A 15,064-nucleotide genomic window follows, 5' to 3' on the forward strand; every position below is an offset into this window, starting at 1 on the left:
CCCCGGTGGTAACATTTCAGATAATGAACAAAATTTTCTGTGGCTGTTCGGTATCTGAATTTTTGTTCGGATACCGAAGGAAATTTTTGCCAAACATTTTGTTTGGTATCCGAAATGTATGACAACCAAGGCATTCAAGAACCAAGGTACCACTGTATATTTGCCATCTTGAGTTATTCACAGGAATAATAAAGGTGGAATAAAAATAAATCAATACCCGTGTTTCCCTGAAAATAAGAACCTGTCTTATATTTTTTGGAACCCTGAAATAAGTGTTTGGCCTTATTGCCATGCACTCAGAAGCCTGATTGGGCTTATTTATCAGGGGATTTCTTATTTTGAGGGAAAGGGGTTACTTTTTGTTTTGTTTTACTCTTAGTAATCTTTTCCAAAGTGTTTATGGAGATTCTCGGTCCATCCAGATCATGATATACCCCAAAGATGCTTTTTCAAGAAGCAACTAAACTTTCTGGTTTTGTTTTGAAGATGTTTTGCTTCTGTCTTGGATGAGAAGTGAAACATCTTCAAAGAAAAACCAAAATGTTTAGTTGAAAAAGCACTTTTGGGGTATACCCCAAAGTGTGCCAGTTAGTTTCATAGGTTTCTTCAGTGTGTTGGGGGCTTTAAGCTCCAAAATGCATAGGCCAATTGGCTTTTATTTTTCAATATTCAGATATTCCATGAAGCTAAGAGTGTCACTGAATTGGTGGCGGAGAAGAGCGACCTAGAAATCGAAACAAACAAACAAACAAAATTTTTAAAATGGATTGGAACTACAGTGTGGCCATTGGTGACAAATTTCTCCCACCTACGCTATTTCCCAAGTTAAAGGTGCCCTTGTCTATCAAGTCTATATATATGGCAGCAACTAACCATATTTGTATGATCCAAAAAAATGTTTACTGTTAGCTATGATTAGTACTTAACCATTTGGGAAGAACCACCAAAACTGGGAAGTTGAAAAATCATTTCAGAATAAGACAATGGAAAATGTTTTGTATCATGTCAAAAATACTATACAGATGCATCCATATAAGTCATCAGGCACTGAGCACAACTGTGATATCTTTCTTTTCCTAATTTCCTCCTTCAAAGCTGCCATTAGCAGCAGAGAAGGAAAAATGCAAGTGCTCTGATTGTATCTCTTTTCTAATACAAATAAGCACTAATACGTCCTTAATAATATTTCACACATCTTGCGAGTGGATTAGATCCAAAATGCATAGGCCAATTGGCTTTTATTTTTCAATATTCAGATACTCCATGAAGCTAAGAGTGTCACTGAATTGGTGGCAGTTTTGAAATTGTTTCATTCATTCTGTCATTTTTTATCAGCAAGAGCAAGAGAGCAGATCTTCCATAAACAAGTTTTTGTTAAGCATTTGAATCTGTTTCTATCACTGACTATAAGCAATGGGTTGTCACCTGTCCGGGCCCTTTCCACTACTTTCTAGACTGGCTGGCAGACAAATGCCATGATTCCAAATCCTTAATCTCTATTTTCACTGAAACCAAACATCACCAGTTTGATTGAACCAATACAAAAATTATTGGCCAGGCTACCACCCACCACGCTCGTGAGTTCATCAAAGCCTGGAACTCCACAAGCGATTCCATCAACAGACACATTAACCTATAACCAGCCTAAAAATCCCTCAGAATCCATCTCAGCCAACCAAAATAGCATTGACCCTCAACCAACCCATATACAACCACTCCAGTGATGGGCTCCTACGGGAACGGTCAGGAATGCAATTCCAGTAGCAAAATTTGGAGCTCCACCCCAGAGCACCCAATTTGCACTGAAAAATGTTGAGACAAAAATGTTGAGACACAGTGTGGTAGCAAAAATTTTGGTAGCCCATCACTGCACCATCCCCACTAGTAGTTTATTTCCCAATGATCCTGACCTGATGTAATCTCCTTAACACAAGACCCATCACAAGACCCATTGGTGACTCACAGCTGACCCATCACAAGACTCTCTCTTGATACAACCACACCTGAAACCTTTGTTACTGACATCCCCTAAAGATGTTACTTAATCTGCTGGTAAAGCCACCCACAAATTCAGAGAATGAACTCTCACCCTCTTTCCTTTCCATCAAAGACAGCTGTCTGTTTTCACCATCCAAACCAGAGGTGGGTTCCTCCTGGTTCAGACCAATTTGCCTGAACTGGTAGCAACCAGTGTTCCCTCTAATTTTTTGTGGGGGTGGGCGGAAAAGTATAGTGTCTGAGCGGCAGTCCCTTCGGGACTGGGCAGCACTCTTTCCCTCTCACTCTTTCCCTCTCGGCTTCTGGGCAGGTTTGAAAAACTCTGAGTTGATGATGATTTTTAAGTGAGCCATTGCTCACTGCTCAGCTTAGAGGGAACTATGGTAGCAACCCACTGGTGATGTCACAATGACATCACAGAACCGGTTCTGTTGGTGCTGGTCTAGGGGTGGGCTACTGCCCAGATGGGGGAGGGAATGCAGTGGTGTAGCAAAAATGGAACTTCACCCCAGAGCACCCAATTTGCACTGAAAGATGTTGAAAAAAAATGCATAAGCCACGCCCACAGTGCAGTAGTAAAAATTTTGGTAGCCCTTCACTGTACTGATCCATGGACACCACAATCTTTTCGGGAAATTGTTTTTATTTATTTTTTAAAAATTTTAGGGGGAATTTTTGAGGGGGTTTTTCCTTCTTCTCGCATGCTCAGAAGCCAAATTTACAGCACCGTTCATGCATCATCATCTTGTTTTCAGCTTTTTATTTTCTTTTTTGGCACTGCGCATGCACAAGCACGCCCATGCTGCCTACCCACACGGAGCATGAGGAAGCAAAGTGGCAGCGAGGTTAGATAGACCCCACCCCTGATTCAAACCAACAGGAGACGCCAGTTGCAGTAACAGTAACCTTAGCAAGCTATTGAACAATGACTGTTCATCTGTGCGTATGCAGACTCGCAGGAAAATTCTAACTCCTTGCATGTAGAAACCCAGTTATTTATTTATTTTTTATTTTTTTTAAAAAATTTTTTACTTCTCTACTATATCCTCTATAACCTTCATTGTGTAAAGGTTATAGAGGATATAGTAGAGAAGTAATAGATATAGGAGAAGTAATAGATATAGGAGAGACTATAGGACAGGGGACGGAAGGCACTCTAGTGCGCTTATTTTATTTTATTTATTTTGTCAAACAATTATAGGGTGATAATTTGTACAAATAAAACATTAGATAAGTAATGATAAAAAGTAACAAAAGAAGACAATAGGACAGGGACGGGAGGCACAGTGGTGTGCTTATGCACGCCCCTTACAGACCTCTTAGAAAGGGGGAGAGGTCAATTGTAGATAATCTAAGGTTAAAGGTTTTGGGGTTAGGAGTAGAAACCATAGAATCAGGTAGTGCATTCCAGGCGTTGATTACTCTGTTGCTGAAGTCGTATTTTTTGCAGTCAAGTTTGGAGCGGTTGACATTTAGTTTAAATCGATTTCATGCTCATGTCTTGTTGCAGTTGAAGGTGAAGTAGTCGTTAACAGGTAGGACATTTTGGTATATCATTTTATGAACTATAATTAAGTCGGAACGGAGACAACGGAGTTGTAAGTTGTCTAAACTAAGAATTTCAAGTCTGGTGGAGTAAGGTATTTTGTTGTGGGAAGAGGAGTGAAGGACTCTTCTTGTGAAATATTTCTGGACTCTCTCAATTGTGTTGATGTCAGATATGCAATGTGGGTTCCATACAGGCAAGCTGTATTCTAGGATTGGTCTGACAAATGTTTTGTGAGCTCTTGTTAGCAGTTCAAAATTACCAGTGAAGAACCTGCAAAGGATTAGGTTAACAACTCTTAAAGCCTTTTTGGCAATGTTGTTGCAGTGGGCTCTAGGACTTAGGTCATTGGATATGAGTACTCCAAGGTCTTTGACAGATTGAGAGGTATCCATAAGTTCAATTCCTCCAAGTTTATATTTAATATTCTGTTTCTTTTTACCAATGTGTAAGGCAGAGCATTTAGTGGTGGAGATTTGAAGTTGCCAGGTTTTAGACCATTCTGCTACGTGTTTGTGCAGAATGAAATTTTCAGTGTAGCATTCCCCAGGATCTGATACATTCCACTACTACATTATTCTCAGGGTTTGGCATTAGCAATAGCACTTAGATTTATATTTTACAGCACTCTCTAAGCTGTTCACAGAGTCAGTCTATTGCCCCCAACAATTTGGTTTCTCGTTTTACCTACTTCAGAAGGATGGAAGGCTGAGTCAACCTTGAGCCTGATGAGATTCGAACTGTCAAATTGCAGTCAGCCAGCAGGCAGCAGAAGTAGCCTGTAGTACGGCACTCTAACTGCTGCGCCACTGCTGCATTCCTTCATGTGATTGACCAATAACAATTGGAAAAGGGATTAACTTTTTTGGAATAGTACAGAAACTAATTTAGGAAGAATTCATCCATAGATTTTAGATCAATGCTACTTTGGAATTGACCCTGCCTGAGTGTTCTTTTTCCCCCTCTAATTTGCTGTTCAGTTTTTACATTTATAACTGAATCAATGTTGTAAATCACCAGTACAAAAGAAAAAATTATCCCATACAGAGTAGGGCTACTGACAGGAAGAGGCATCCATAAGGCTCACTCTCAAGCATGTTCATGCTCCGTCATTCAACAGTATAGACATAAACCATCAAGAGACAGATGATAAATCACCAATGTCATAAAACAGTAAAGGAGAAATCTACAGAGAGTGCAAATCATTCAATGAAATTTTGCCTTAATTTGCTCATTACAGGTCGTCTTTATCCTCAAATGAGCCTGATATTTATGTTGCTAAGTGAGAAATCTGTTGAATTTTGCCCCACGTTAGAATCATAGAATCATAGAGTAGGAAGGGACCTCCAGGGTCATTGGTTCCAACCCCCTGCTCAATGCAGGATTCATTAAACCATCCCAGAAAGATGACTGTCCAGTCTCTGAAGACCTCCAGTGAAGGGAAGCCCATCACCTTCTGTGGCAAACTGTTCCACTGGTTTATCACCCTTACTGTTAGAAAATGTTTTCTGATATCTAAACTAAATCTTCTCTCTTGCAGTTTCATTCCATTGTTTCTAGTTCTTCCACGTGCTAATGAGAACAATGCTAATCCCTCTGCTCTGTGACAGCCCTTCAGATATTTGTAGACAGTTATCAAGTCTCCTCTCAGTCTTCACCTTTAGAGACTAAACATCCCCAGATCCTTTAACCATTCCTCATAGGACATGGTTTCCAGACCACTTGCCATCCTTTTAACTCTCCTTTGAACTTGCTCTAGTTTATCAATGTCCTTTTCAAATTGGGCCCCCCAGAACTGAACACAGTATTCCAAGTGTGGTCGTACCAAAGTACTGTAGAAAAGAATAATTGTACATCTCCACCCCATGTCCAGTCAACAAAGCAGTGGAAGTGATGTGCCGGTGCCTAGAGGCTGTTGGGGTCTGGATGGGTGTCAACAGACTCAAACTCAACCTGGATAAGACGGAGTGGCTGTGGGTTCTGCCTCCCAAGGACAATTCCATCTGTCCAGCCAAAACCCTGGGAGGGGGGAATTATTGACCCCCTCAGAGAGGGTCTGCAACTTGGGCATCCTCCTCGATCCACAGCTCACATTAGAGAACCATCTTTCAGCTGTGGCGAGGGGCACGTTTGCCCAGGTTTGCCTGGTGCACCAGTTGCGGCCCTATCTGGACCAGGACTCACTGCTCACAGTCACTCATGCCCTCATCACCTCAAGATTCGACTACTGTAATGCTCTCTACATGGGGCTACCTTTGAAAAGTGTTCAGAAACTTCAGATCGTGCAGAATGCAGCTGCGAGAGTAGTCATGGGCTTCCCAAGGTATGCCCATGTTACACCAACACTCCGCAGTCTGCATTGGTTGCCGATCATTTTCCAGTCACAATTCAAAGTGTTGGTTATGACCTATAAAGCCCTTCATGGCATCGGACCAGAATATCTCCGGGACCGCCATCCCAGTGACCGATTAGGTCCCACAGACTTGGCCTTCTCCGGGTCCCGTCGACTAAACAATGTTGTTTGGCGCGTCCCAGGGGAAGAGCCTTCCCTGTGGCGGCCCCGACCCTCTGGAACCAGCTCCCCCCTGAGATTAGAACTGCCCCCACCCTCCTTGCCTTTCGTAAACTCCTTAAAACCCACCTCTGCCATCAGGCATGGGGGAATTGAGACATCTCCCCCGGGCCTATACAATTCATGTATGGTATGTTTGTGTGTATGTCTACTTTAATAATGGGGTTTTTAAAAATGTTTTAAAATTATTATATTTGTCTTGAATTGTTTTATTGTTGTTGTGATCCGCGCCGAGTCTATGGACAGGGGCGGCACACAAATCTAATAAATGAATGAATGAAAATTAAATTAAATTAAATTAAATTGAATTGAATTGAATTGAATTGAATTGAATTGAATTGAATTGAATTGAATTGAATTGAATTGAATTGAATTGAATTGAATTGAATTGAATTGAATTGAATTGAATTGAATTGAATTGAATTGAATTGAATTGAATTGAATTGAATTGAATTGAATTGAATTGAATTGAATTGAATTGAATTAAATTAAATTAAATTAAATTAAATTAAATTAAATTAAATTAAATTAAATTAAATTAAATTAAATTAAATTAAATTAAATTAAATTAAATTAAATTAAATTAAATTAAATTAAATTAAATTAAATTAAATTAAATTAAATTAAATTAAATTAAATTAAATTAAATTAAATTAAATTAAATTAAATTAAATTACGTGAGCAAGATTCTATGCTCCTCTTGATACATCCCAGGATTATGTTTGCCTTTTTTTTGCAGTTTTTGTTGTTGTTGCTTGTTGTTGTTGCCACATTTGCTAAGGGGATCACTGCAATTGTAAAATTAGTAACCCGATTGTTAAACGAATCTGGTTTCCTTATTGACTCTGCTTGTCAGAAGGTCACATGACCCTGGGACACTGCAACCAGTATTGGGTTCCTTACCGGTACAGGCTACAGTGTGCACCGGTAGTAAAAACGGCAATGCACGTGCAGCTCCAGGCAACTGGTGGGCAGGTGCACACATCCTGGTGAGATTTTGCTTCTGTGCATGTCCAGGAATCTTGTGAGATTTGCATGCATGAGATTTCAGCATTTTCCCTGCATAAATGGAAGCAAAAAATCACCAAAATCTCTCTCTCATGCCCACGTCCTCTTGCAAGATTTTGCTTTTTGCACATGCGCAGAAGCAAAATCTTGCCAGGATGCACATGCATGCATGCCAGTCATCCCGACCTGCACATGCATCGCACCAGTAGTGGTGGGAACAGCAACCCCCGCCTGACTGCAACTATCATAAATGTGAGTCCGTTGTCAAGCAATCCAAATGTAAGTCACATGGGGATGCTGCGATGGTCATTAAGTGTGAAAAAATGATCATAAGTCATTTTTTTTCAGTTCTGTTGTGACTTCGAACAGCTGCTGTTGGAAACTCCTCTTCTGAAGTTCTGTTTTTACTCCCAAGTAGCAAAAAATAAAATAAAATACCTCGATTGAAATCTATACGGTTCTTATTGCCTCGATCTTGCGTGCAGCTTGACATGGACAATTTACACATCCATCAGCAGCTACAAAACAAGAAAGGATTGCTACGTTTCTAACCATGTTCTCTGCAGACACGGTCCAGATGCTTTTGAATTATCTCAAGCTTGGTTGAATCTGGCAGGAACAACCCTGTAGAAGCAATCCCTCGGATGGTCCTGTATTGTTACATTTCTCTTCTCATACAGTGGCAAAATGATGAGGTCATCCAAAGACTTCAGGACTCTTAATTTCCTCCGAGAACTGATAAGACCAGGGTAAATAAAATAAAAGTTAAAACTAACACAAAAGGAATATATAAAACAAAACAATGTTGAAATGGGAAAGGAAAAGAGGGAAAGAAGGGGTTTGGCAGCTACGATTTATAACCTCGTCTCCATCAAACCGGGCCAAAACCTCATCTGTATGCAGCACCAATTTCCCCCTCTGGGCCCTCACAGAACAAATTTCAGCTGAAACCCATAAATAAACTCTCCCTCCCTGCACCAGTTAAAGTTTTATTCATTGCTCATTTTGTGATATGCTGGATTTTTATTTTTTTAAAAAAATATCCCTGCAGATTTATCTTTTATCTGAAATGTTAAAGATTAAAGCTTCAAATCACCAGCCCACCACAAGAATAAATAAAACCGTGGGTTTAATCTCGGACAGGGTTTCTTGGGGATCAGTTCTGGAACCAGGTCTGGGCTCTACATTAGAGAGTTGGCTGTTAATGAATTTATATTATGGATATTCACAGTCAAAGCACTCGTCCCCTTGTCCCTCTTGACTCATGAATTTTGCTTCTTCACTCCGGCTTTTGCAGGAGGCCGCAAGTTAAGCCATCAACTTTCTTGTAAAGGAAGTGATGGAGACAGGAGGGCTTTGTGGTTGTTGTTACAGGCATTAGCAAATTTATTAAAAAGGCAAATAGGGCAACAGGGGGCTAAAGCAATGTGGCCTAGCCTGATATTTCTGAGCCAACCACAGTTCTGAAAGTCATTGAAATGTGGCCCCCACTGCTCCTTTAAGAGCTGGCCTAGTAATTGTAATGCTTACTTTGGCAGAGGAGGAAAAACCTGTCATTTATTTATTTTATTGTAGTTAAATTGTTTAAGTTTCTGCAGGTGACAGCACTTGGTTCACCTAGCCTGATCTCCGAAAAGCAGAACAATGTTCTACCATCTCATTAGGCCATCTCAGTGCTGTAAAAAAAAGAAAGTAAAATCTTGGAAGACAGTGGCAAAACACTGGTATTTCTAGGAAAACATGATGCCACCACAAGGTAAATTGGATTCAAACGAGACTTAATTTTAGCTGCAGTTGATAAGAAAGGATCAGAATCAGATCAGGAGGGAGAGAAAGAGAAAGAGAAGGAGGGAGGGAGAAAGAAAGAGAAAGAGAGAGAGAGAAAGAGAAAGAAAGAAAGAAAGAGGGAGAAAGAGGGAGAAAGGGAAAGGGTGGGAGAGAAGAAATGAGGAAGAAAGAAAAGAAAGAAAGAAGAGGGAGAGAAAGGATAGAGGGAAGGAGGGAGGGAGGGAGGAAGGAAATCAAAAGCAAAAGAAGATAGTCTCAATTTTATTTGTTTATGTATTTCTTTATTTTTCAAAATGTATGGTATACAAAAGCAAAGTAGATGTCAGATATACAGGTGAACTATATTTGAGAATTGGTCTAGCAAATGTTTTGTCTGCCCTGGTTAGCAGTGTAATATTGCCAGAGAGGAAGCTACACAAGATAAGATTAATAACCTTTAGTGCCTTTTTGGCAATGTTGTTACAGTGGGCTCTGGCACTTAGGTCATTAGATATGATTACCCTTGACAGAGTGAGGTTCATCTACAAAGTGGAGGACTAGGACTCTTCTTATGGAATATTTCTGAACTCTCTCAATTGTATTAATGTCCTATATGCAGTGCTGGTTTCAGACAGGTGAGCTGTATTCGAGGATTGATCTGGCAAATGTTTTGTATCAAAAATAATTTCCCGGCCCTTGCAAGTAAAGCAAGCTCCCATGTTCCGACGAAGCAAAAGAGTCAAGTAGGATGGAAGAAAAGTTGGTGGTTATACAAAGGCAAAGAGAAGTGTTATTGTGCTTGGTGAGTTCCTACCCTGTGGAACTGAAACAAGCATATGCTGATTGGATTTATCAGCTTCAGAAATATGCTGCCTGCCGGGAACAAAACTATGACAGAAGTTGTTGCGAGATTTATCAGGTCCACTGGCAATTATCCTTTTTTTGTAATACATGTGAAGACAAATGAAATGGAACGCCACAATTATAACATCACAGATTGTGAAAATCACAGAAGGAAGCTCAAGATCCTGTGCAATCAGATAGGTATAAGAAAATCTGCTGAAGCTGAAAGAGAAAAGGAGTGTCCCCAGTCACAAGCAATTAGCAGGTGGCAAAGTCCATGAAAGGTTTATCAAATAAACTCATCATGCAAATGTTCCAGGAGAAAAGAGATTCAAAAGTTCCAGCAGCACCTACAGTACTTTAATAAAAAGATGGCTGCAGGGTTGCTATCACAAGTGTCCAGATTTTATACTCAATGTGTTAATTCTTACCATTAACACCCTTCTTAAAAATCTGTGTGAATCTAGCACCTCACGGGCTTGACAGGTGGCATTTTCATCCATCCTTCCATTTCAAAAACCAGAAGGGGAGAAAAAACCTCCAAGTTAATGACTGGCCATGTAATTCGTATTAATGAGAAACATGGCTCTCTGGAATCATAATTTCAATTGTTTATCAATTTCAATTGTTTATCAGGATAAATTTAACGGGGACAAGTGCAAGGGTTTTCGCCTAGGAAACAAAAACTGATTTATCTCTCTTAGGTTATAAATTAATGAAATTCAAAAATATGTAAGAAAGTGAGGCTTTCGCTGATCAAATGCGAGGGGCATTTGACATCGATTTTGTAACTTGCTAACTAACATAGTTACCTTGTATTTTAATATGATTTATTTTCTCTCTTTTAAAAGATGCTCAGGTTTATTAGCGTTCAACATTCCTAAAACTGATAAACCGGCTGGAGACTGGCTCCAGGTAAGAAAATGTTTGTTAGTACAAATTGGGGTCAGGTTTACCTCTTTCGTGAACTTCAAACAACCTTTTTTTTCTTACAATTGTCAGCCCTTCTGACATCAGACTTCATTAAAATGTGTGATATTATGGGATGGATACAGTATTGTTCAGCCACTTACTGTGCTAACCAGACAGTTCTCAGCGTTCTACTAAGGAGTTCTACTCCCCTCTTCCCACCTGAAAAGAAATCTGATCCAAATGCAAAACAGAAGCAGAGGAGTTTGTTTTGGTTTCACAGCAGCAATCACCTTTATTATAGAACAGTTGAGGTAAGCCACACAGAGGTTCTTTCCTGTCTCCTTCTTGCTTACACAGCAAATACTGTTTGAGTTTCCAAGTACCCCTCAACTCTCTCATACACTAACAGGACACTAGTAAGATAAATATCAATGGATACTGGTAAGCAGAGGCAGTTTATTTTCCCCTTATTTTCCTCTTCATTTCAGATGAATCTGTTCCTTCTACTGTAACACCAATTAACAAAAGGAAAAGAGGCAAAAAACAGAGGAAAAGATTTACAGATGTAATTAGGAAAACACAAGTAAGGGAAACTACCTGTTTCTCCCATGGCCAGTTCTATGTGGCATGCTCGAGAGTCAGTTCACCTGACAGCCTGGTCATCATCCAGCCAGAGATCCTCTGGGGGCTGGAAACTGCCTGTTTGCCAACCTCTGGTTGGACACCATGCTTTTCCTTGTCAAGCTGTGCCCCCTCGCCCTGAAGCTATGAGAGGTGTAAAGTGCTATCAGTGTGATCAGGCTGTCCATAGAACATCCGAATGCTTGGCACCAGCCCCCCTCTCTCTCCCGAGGGCAAAGCCACATGCAGCCCTTGAAAAGAAACTGGTGAAAGCCCTGGAGTCAGGACACTGGACTCTACAGATGGTGAAGTCATCCCTCCCCCCACAGGGCCAAAGATAACAGATTATTTATGGAGACATTATATTAAGAATTCATTATATTTAGTATGGGAAAAAATAAAAGGGAAATATTACATGAGCATACAGTCCCTTTTTTAAATTATTCATTAATTTTCAAGCTTTATCTGACAATTGGATATGAACCACTATTGTGGCTTCCAAAACAGCCAATAAAATTTTAGGTTGTATTGGTGCTTTCTAAATCACAGGAAATCATTATTCTATTGGATTCCGCTTTTCTTATGACCCACCTTGTCCAATTCGGGACACTTTATGAAGCAATCAGAGAAATGGAAATAGATTCAGAACAAAGGTGATCAGAAGAGAAGAAACTAGAAATATAAGGATAAATTAAGGAGATAGGTATGTTCAGCCCTGAGAAAAGACAACTGAGCAGATACAGGACACCTTGAATAGAAATATATCATCCAGGTATGAGCTTCAAAAAATTTAGCAAGGGTTTTTCTGCCTGGTTGTTGGGCGGGTGTGGCCTATGGTGGGTGTGGCCTATTCGGCCTCCTGCACCACAGCAGGGGGGCATTTTTGTCCTCCCCAGGCTCTGGAAGCTTTCTTCGAGCCTCCAGGAGGGTAAATACAGCATCCTCAGGCTCTGGAGGCCTTCCCAAACTTCCAGTAGGCCTGCTTTTCATCCTCCCCGAGCCTCCATGCACATCCTGCACTTACCTGCATCCAAATCGGGCTGCCTGGGGACTCCTGGGAGAGGTAGGCAGGGTGGGGCCAGTCAGAAGTGGGATTTGGGGGTTCTCTGAACTGCACAGAATCTTAGCTAAAGGTTCTCCTGCGAACTCCCAGCAGCCCATCCTGATACTATCATATAGAAAAAATCAAGACACATTTTTATCTTGTTCCAAATGGTAGAATATCTAATTATGACTCTTAAGCTGCAGAAAGGAAGGTTCAAATTGAGCATTCAAAAAATCTTCCTAGCAAGATGAGCCCTTCCAGAGCAGAACCAATTTCCCAGAGAAGTGATAGACTTCACAAGCAAGTTCAGTGTCCAGTCCAAATTCCTTGAGCCCAGCTCTAAACCAATTTAATTCCCCTAAACAACAACATACTTCTGAAGTTCCTGCTCTCAATAACTCATCATTTCTTTCTTCGTGGCCAACTACCAAAATTTCAGATCATTTTCTTTGATTCTTTCATTTCAAATGGTCCAATTTTCCCCCTTTTAGTCCTACTCAATAATGTGGAATGTCTGTCAGTGGGTAACCTTTCTTCCCACTAACACCCATGGATTATACAGTATCAGTGGAAAAGAGAATCCAAAAATCCCCAGCCACAATATTGCACCCAAAGAGAGCTGTCCTTTCAATATATAATAGAGGCTTGCAGGTAATCCTTGAAATTGTGATGGGCTTAGAGTGGGTCTTTTATGGCCCATAAAACTGTGGAAACGTTACACTGGACCTCAAGAATCTTGTAGCGTGTGCCTCTCCATTCTTCCTCCATACTCTGGGTCCTTGATTTCCAAATGAGATGCAAATTTTCCAGTCTGTGTTGATTTGGGGAGCCATGTCATCTGCTGGCATTCGTCCACTGTGCTTCATTAAGTCCAGGGTCAACGCAGCCATCTACCGGGAGATTTTGGAGTGCTCCATGCTTCCATCCACATACAAGCTTTATGGGGATGGTGACTTAAATTTTCCAGCAGGACTTGTCACCTGCCCACACTGCCCAAAGCACCAAAACCTGCTTCAATGACCATGGGATTACTGTCCTTGATTGTCCAGCAAACTCACTTGACTTGAACCCCCTAGAGAATCTGTGGGGCATTGCCAAGAAAAAGATGAGGGACATGACATGGAACAATGCAGAAGAACTGACGTCTGCTATTGAAGCTTACTGGTCTTCCATAAGACCCCAGCAGTGCCACAGGCTGGTAGCATCCATGCCACACCACATTGAGGCAGTAATTGCGGCAAAAGGGGCCCAAACGAAGTACTGGGTACATATGCATGCTTATACTTGTCAGAAGTCCAATACTGTTCTATGTACAATCCTTTTTTTATTGATCGCAGGTAATATTCTAATTTTCTGAGATGGAGTATTTGGGGTTTTCATGAGCTGTACCCAATAATCATCACAATTATGAGAAATCACGGCCTGAACTATCTTGCTTTGCATGTTATGAATATCTCTCATGTTTCACCTTTTAAGTTACATTACTGAAATTTTAAGTTACATTACTGAGTTTCACCTGTACATGACAGACAAGGCACTTTGACTGTGTATCACCTTAACTCTAAGGAATAGAAATGCAAGCAATTTCTATGTTGAGTTGTTCCTCTTTGTGACAAATCTCTTAGGTGGAAAGACACCCATGTTTGACCCTTCTTGTTTTCCCTTAGGAAATCTTTTGGATGAACTCCAGGACATTCTGGTCCCTGAGGCAGAATCTTGGCCACCCAACTTTATGTGGCAGTATATAAACTGGCTGAAGCCTTTGTGCACTGATCAAGGATTTTTGTGATTGGTAAAAGCAATGATAAACAACAGGAAAAATAGGTAGAGGAGGCCAGATTACCCTAGAATTTGGAAGACATGAGAGAGCCGCATAGCAAATGCTACCAACACTTAGGATCCTCGTTCTGCCGTTGGACGGGATTTGGTGGTCTCTAACAACCAAAATTCACTGTGGAGCAACATGCTTAACCCATTGCCAAGAAGAAGCAGGAGCAATATTACCTGAATTACCTAAGGGAAAACAAATATATACTACATATGCTTCTGTTTTAGAGAACCAGTGCCAAATTGTGGCTAAATTTAGCCATTGTTGCCTGATAATAGATTCCTTGTCCATCTCTGCTGCTAGGTCATAAGTAGCTCTGGAGAGGTCTCTCACAATTTCTGATAAACAACTAATCAAAGACTATCAGTGGGTTTCTGTTTTGCTTCCCAAAACTAGGAGATACTGCATGCTTGGGCAAAGGGCAAACCTTATATTGGACTTAAGTTTCATCTGTCACCTAATTAAAAGTTTCCTTTGATCTGGTCTCTCCTTGATAGCCTCCTCCCCTCTGCTAATAGAGACCCATTTCTCTTTCATCTTTATTTAATCAGGCCTGCTAATGAAACTATTTGGTTCATTTCTATGCAGACCTGAGACTCCCATGTAAGGCTTGGTTATCATGGTAATATTTGGAAATTAAGCTATTAAATAATAGATGCTCATTATTAATGAACTAATTTAAAACAGGGGAAAGAAGCTTCAAAATGGGAAGGGGAAGGAAAAGTTTTGTTTGTGAAAGCAATTAAGACCCACTCTTATCCAGAATTAAGGTTGCAAATAATCAATTTGTTTTATTAGCAAACTTGAGAGGAACACATAATATTTATTGGTTTATTGTTCAGAGATCAGAATTCCTCTTCTCCCCCTACTTCTGGGAGCCTCCCCTATGAAACCAACTCAGTCTCAAGAACAAAATTTATTAAG

General features: G+C 40.4%; 1 long non-coding RNA gene across 1 annotated transcript; it reads left to right on the forward strand.

Annotated features, from left to right (window-relative positions):
• The first annotated feature begins 8,672 nt into the window (after positions 1–8,672).
• Positions 8,673–14,614, forward strand: LOC139158746 (uncharacterized). The gene is made up of 3 exons (XR_011557739.1): positions 8,673–8,880; positions 10,586–10,649; positions 13,980–14,614. It is a non-coding gene; the product is annotated as an uncharacterized lncRNA (long non-coding RNA).
• The last annotated feature ends 450 nt before the right edge of the window (positions 14,615–15,064 follow it).

Source organism: Erythrolamprus reginae, chromosome 2 (genome assembly GCF_031021105.1).
Source record: "Erythrolamprus reginae isolate rEryReg1 chromosome 2, rEryReg1.hap1, whole genome shotgun sequence".
Classification (NCBI taxonomy): Eukaryota; Metazoa; Chordata; class Lepidosauria; order Squamata; family Dipsadidae; genus Erythrolamprus; species Erythrolamprus reginae.